The sequence below is a fragment of the Sorex araneus genome, chromosome 6 (genome assembly GCF_027595985.1).
Source record: "Sorex araneus isolate mSorAra2 chromosome 6, mSorAra2.pri, whole genome shotgun sequence".
In the NCBI taxonomy this organism is placed as follows: Eukaryota; Metazoa; Chordata; class Mammalia; order Eulipotyphla; family Soricidae; genus Sorex; species Sorex araneus.
Window position 1 is genome coordinate 72,949,032 of NC_073307.1, and position 6,000 is coordinate 72,955,031.

The 6,000-nt window shown below is 35.1% G+C and overlaps 1 non-coding gene across 1 annotated transcript; it reads right to left on the minus strand.

The window, feature by feature from the left end:
- Positions 1-2,543: 2,543 nt before the first annotated feature.
- On the minus strand, positions 2,544-2,650 carry LOC129406169 (U6 spliceosomal RNA). The gene has a single exon (XR_008630832.1). It is a non-coding gene; the product is annotated as a U6 spliceosomal RNA (small nuclear RNA).
- Between the last annotated feature and the right edge of the window lie 3,350 nt (positions 2,651-6,000).

Genomic DNA, 6,000 nt, shown 5'->3' on the forward strand with positions numbered 1-6,000 from the left:
TGGTGACTCAATAAAAAATTAAAAAATAAAAGAGACAGCGAGATAGTGTGGCAACATTCACTGAAAAACTGAATCTAACTTTCTTTTGCTCACAAGAGACAAATCTAAACACTAATGGTAAATGCAGATTTAAAATTAGAGGCTATAAAACAAACCTAGTGGCAAACAATGTCTGAACATGGCTGAATTGGCCATAATTATAGCAGAAAACATAGAATAAAAAATTTAAAAGGTTGTTAGAGACAGGGTTGGTCATTACTTAATGATTAAGGGATCAATACATCAAAAAAAGCTTACATTTTGAAACATTTGTCAATCTAAAGATGAAACATAAATTTATCTAAAACAACCACTAATAGATATGAAGTAAGTCATTGACAGCAACAAAATAGTATTAAATGTTAACATGCCTCCCTTGCTGATGCACAGATCAACTGCACAAAAAATAAATAAGGAAACACTGACCTTAAGGGAAAAAATGGAACAGAAGTACCTACAAGTTATATATAGTGCTCTTCATCCCCCAAAGTAGAGTTCACATTTTTCTCTAGTGTACATGGGACATTCCTTAAGATAAATCACATGCTGTAATTCAAAGCATGTCTACATAAAATAAAAAAGATAGAATTGGTGTTAACTATCTGCTTAGACAACAATGCTTTGAAAGGAGAATTTCACTGTAGCAGAAACTGGGAAAACTAAAAAAGTTGGAAATTGAAGAATTTACTAAGGGTAATCAGTGGGTCAAACAGAATGTCAAGAAAAAATGGAAATATTTTGAAAATAAATTAGAATGAAGACATGAATTACCATAACAGGTGGGTCACAATTAAAGTAGGTAATAGGGAAGTTCATAGCAATGCAAGCATATATCAAGAAACAAGAAAGGACCCCAATACATAACCTTACAGCACAGTTTAAGCTACCAGAAAAAGACCAACAAAGTCAATCCAAAGCAAGCAGAAGTAGGGAAATAATAAAACTTAGAGTAGAGGTAAACAAAATGGAAGACACAAACACAAAAGATCAATGAAACCAAATAACATCTTTTTATAATTTTTAATAACTAAGTTTAGACTTTGCCAGATTCACAAATAAAAAGAAAAAACTCAAATAAACTATATCAAAAAATGAAACGTTTTAACAGATACTTCAAATTATTATAAAAATATTTATCTATGAAATATTAATACCTAGAAGAAAATGGTAAATTCATGGATTCTTCCAGGACAGAACCAGGGGAAAAAGAATACCTGAACAGCCTAACTGCTTGAAAGGAAATAATAACAGTAAGAAATCTCTTCCCCAACAAAAGTCCAGATACAGACAAGCTTATTTATGAATTCCTCTGAACACCCGCTAAAGACCTATTTTACCAATATTTCTCAGGATCTTCAAGAGTGTTGAAGAAACTGAACCATTTCCAGCTTCTACAAGGCAAATATTACATGGATACCAAAAAGAGAGATATCACTGAAAAGGAAAATTATAGTCCAACTTTACTGATGAGCAACAATGTTTAGTTATTAACAAAATATTGCTGGATCAATAAATTAGGAGAATCATACAACACAATGAAGTAAGATTTATCCAAGGGATGCAAGGTAATTTATTATATGTAAGTCAATCAATGTGATTCACCATATCAATAGAAAAAATCATATTTTTACAGATATAGGTGCAGAGAAAGAATTTGGCAAGATCCAAAACCCATTCATTCATTAAGAAAAAGCTTTGAATAAGATGGGGATTAAAGAAACTTTCCTCAATTTAGCTAAAGTCAACTACAACATATCCATACTTAACAACATACTCAGTGGTAAAAAGCTGAAAGCCTTCCTTCTAGGATCAAACACAAGATTCGGTTCCACACTCTTACTACCATTATTTGGTATGGTATTGGAAGTCTTTGCCGTACAACTACATAAGAAAGAAATTATGGTGATCAATATTGTAAAGAAGAAGCCTAAGAGCATGACACTAGAGCGAATGTGAAGGCCCGCCACAACGGACTATCTCTAAGAATCCTTAAGGCAGCCAACATAAAAAGCAGGCTGTTATATTCCACCAAGAAGGTTGTGGTTTTCTTGGGTTCAATTTGTTTGGAACTCTTTGGGACTTCTGGATCTAGGTACATGTCTCCGTGGGACATGATTTGGGACATTCTTGGCTATTCTTTATTTCACTATAACTTTTTTTACCTTTATCTTTTTTCTTATTCTAACATTCCTAGTTGGATGTAGTTAATATGTCCTATTATTGTTTTCCTTTAAATTTATATTTACTAAAACAGCATAATTTACAAAGTTATTCATAATGCAGTTGCTTCAAGCATACAATTGTCCAACACCAATCCCACCACAGTGTGACATCCTCTCCACTAATGTCCCCAGTTTCCCTCTCTCCCCTCCAAATTTACCCCTTTAGCAGGAAATTAACACTCACTCCATATTACTTGCTCCAAGAAAACATAGAAGGATGGCAAATGCAATTATCAGAAAACAAATCTTTTGTTGTTGTTATTGTTGGTTTTTTTTTTTTATAAAAATATGGAACGCTTCACGGATTTGTGTGTCATCCTTGCGCAGGGGCCATGCTAATCTTCTCTGTATCGTTCCAATTTTAGTATATGTGCTGCCGAAGCGAGCACCAGAAAACAAATCTTTAAAAGTCAATTGGTGATGATCGACTGCTATAAGATTTAACCTATGTAAATAAAGAAATTAATCAATAATCAATTAATAAATAAATACAATATAATATAATCCCTACTCCCATTTACTTACTCTGGTATCTAAAATATATTGCATTAAACTTTATTTTGTACTTGCGTCTTATACATGGCAAGTACAAAACTGCCTTCCCCGTCATTAATAAAACTGTTCTTTAAATTATTTTTATGTATACTTTTTGAGTTTATTTGAAATAGATTAAGCTAACTATTGCAAAATTTAGCAAGAGTGAGAAGAATTAAAAAAATTTTTTAACCAAGAAAATCTGAGCAGACCTAGAAAAGTACAAAGTTTCTTATCCTTAGAAAGGCAAAATTGAAAACATTAATAAGACATAGCACATTCGATATAAATGAGATGTTAATTAATTATTGAAAATGTATAAAATCCTTTTGCAAGCTACGACTAAGCATACTTTTGGGTTACTCATGGCTCATGCACTCCTGGCGGTATTCAGGGGATCATATGGGATGCTGGAAATTGAACCCGGGTCAGCCACATGCAAGGCAAATGCCCTTCCCTCTACCGCTGTACTATCACTCCAGCCCCAGCACACCTTTCTTAATCTAGTAGAGGACACCTATGAGCACCATGAATTGAATGCCATACTCAGTGCCATGTGCTGAGAGGTTTTTTGTGTTCTTTATTTTTAAAAAATAATTTATATTTTATTGAGTCATTGTGAATTACAATGTGACAAAGATATTTGTAATTGAGTTTAAGGAATTCAATATTCCAGCACCAATCTCTACACCAGTGTCTACTACTCTTCACAAATGTGTTCTGTTTCTCTTCCACCCCCTCACCCCCACTTGTCTCTATAGCAGGAATATTTCCCCTCTAAAATTTTCCTAGTGCTCCCCTACTAGCAGTACCCCCATGCCCCATTCCTGCCCTTTTGGCAAACTTCCTACTGACGACGAGTTCTCCTACCCTTCTATTACTTTTGAGCATTTGGTATCTTATAGGAAGTTTATATAGCACATATTAGAAAGATCATGTTAGTCTCTTCCTTTCCTTCGGACTAATTTCACTCAAAACCATCTGCATGGCAGCAATTTGCATGAATTAATCTTTTCTTAATTTATTTTTATTTTTACAATTTTTATACATCTGTTTTCATAAAGTAGTTCACAATAGTTATTTACATTCAAATCATATTTAAATATCCACCAAACCAGCGTGCATCTTCCCACCACAATAAGAGGGAAGTGTGTGAAGTTTGTTGTATTTCATTCTGGGGCCATTTAAGCCTGTACATACAAGAGTACAAGAAAGTATGTTAAAATCAAACACATGTGTGCTACTTTAGGTACATCAGTGGGCTAGCATATAAGAGGTCATGTGGCCACAAATGTGGCCAATGCACTCCAGGAAATACAGCATCGCTTTCTTCCGGAAACTTTATTTTATAGTCTCTGGATCTTGGCCATGATGAGATTATATGGTGCTAGGGGGCAGTTTATGGGTGTGATTGCCAAGCTACTGGAAAACTGGGGACCTGGGTGGAGAAGGCCCAGTCCCGATCCAAGCAGACTTAGAGATATCAGCCACGGGTCCCATATACCTGGGTTCCTCTGTAAGTTCCTTCATGGCTGAGGCTTGTCCTAGCATGTGGAGAGTGGCCTTGAGCATGGCTGAAGCTGGGTTCTTGAGGGTTTTGGCTGCTGGGGCTCTGCTTGGGGTGGGGAGAGAAACTCAACCTGCCCCCCTCTGAGGTGCCCCAGGTGAAGACAGCCTGGTGTGGGCTTGGGAGATTCTGCCAACTTCATCTCTTTTTTAACGTTTCTATTTTTTTTAAATATTAACAGTCATATCAAAATAGATTAAAGACCACAATATCGTCTCTGAATGCACAAGGTGCATAGAGGAAAATATAGGCAGAACTCCTCATGACACTAAAACAAGAGGCATCTTTAAGGATGAAACCAAGCACGAGGATCTTTGATTCTACCAGCCAGGTAGAATCAAAGATAAACAAATGGGACTACATTAAAGTTCCATAAGCTTCTGAACCTCAAAGGAGTTGATGACCAGAACAAAAAGACAGCCCACATATTGAAATTTACGTACTACTCATTCAATAAAGGGATAATATTTAACACATATAAAGAACTGGTAGAATTCTACAAGAAAATAAAATCTAAGCCTTTCAAAGAATGGGGAGAAGAGATGAATAGAAACTTCCTCAAACAAAAAAATATAAATGGCCAAAAAACGTGAAAATTTCCCTATTTCACTAATCATTAGGGGAGTGCAAATAAAAACAAGATGTCATCTCATACCAGAGATATTAGAAATAATCAAAAAGAATAACAATAATCAATGTCAACAAGTATGTGAGGGGGGAAAAGGACTTTCATTCACTACTGGTGGGAATTTTGAGTGGTCTAGCATTTTTGTAAGACAATTTTGAAATTCCTAAAATGTACTAGGAATTGAGCTTCTATATGCCCCAACAACTTACTCCATGTATATACCCATAGGGTCCAAAAATGCAGTGCATAAAATATGTCTGCATTCCTATGTTCATTTGCAGCACTATTCACAATAGCCAAACATCAGTCCTGTACTATTAATAAGCTCCTTTCCTTGTAAAACTGGTTTAAAGACTATGAATTATTTATGTTATTTCCCATCCCTCAAGCTTTGTGTTGTTCCTTTAAATCTTAATGATAATCTAGAAGAAAAGAATATTCTTGGTGAGGTATTCATTTCAATTGAGTTTTTGTATTTTATCCCTCCATCCCCTTCTGTCTCATAGTCTCATTTGATAGATTTACTGTAAATATTATAGGATCTCCTTGTATGTAAGTACCTTTTTATGATTCTGCTGGTATCAATATTCTGTCTTTGTAACTTTTAATTTTGAGTACAATGTGTCTTGGAGTTTTCTAGTTGGGTCTACTTTTACTGGGACTCTTTAGGCCTCTTGAATCTTGGAGCCTATAATCCTTAAGTCTAGAAAATTCATAGCTATAATGTTTTGCTTATTTTTGTGTGGGAACACACCTCGTGGTGCTCAGATATTACTTGTAGCTTTGCAATCATAAACAACTCCTGGTGGTGTTCTGGAAAACTTATGGGATGCTGGGGACTGAACCTGGGTTATCAAGTGCCTTACGCACTATACCATCTCTCTGGCCCTCCACTTATCTATGATTTCTTTAAATATTATTTCTTCATAAAATTTGCCTTTCTGTTCTTCAGAGATTTCAATAATTCTTCTATTGTCCCTCTTGTATCCATCCCATAGTTCTTTGGTACA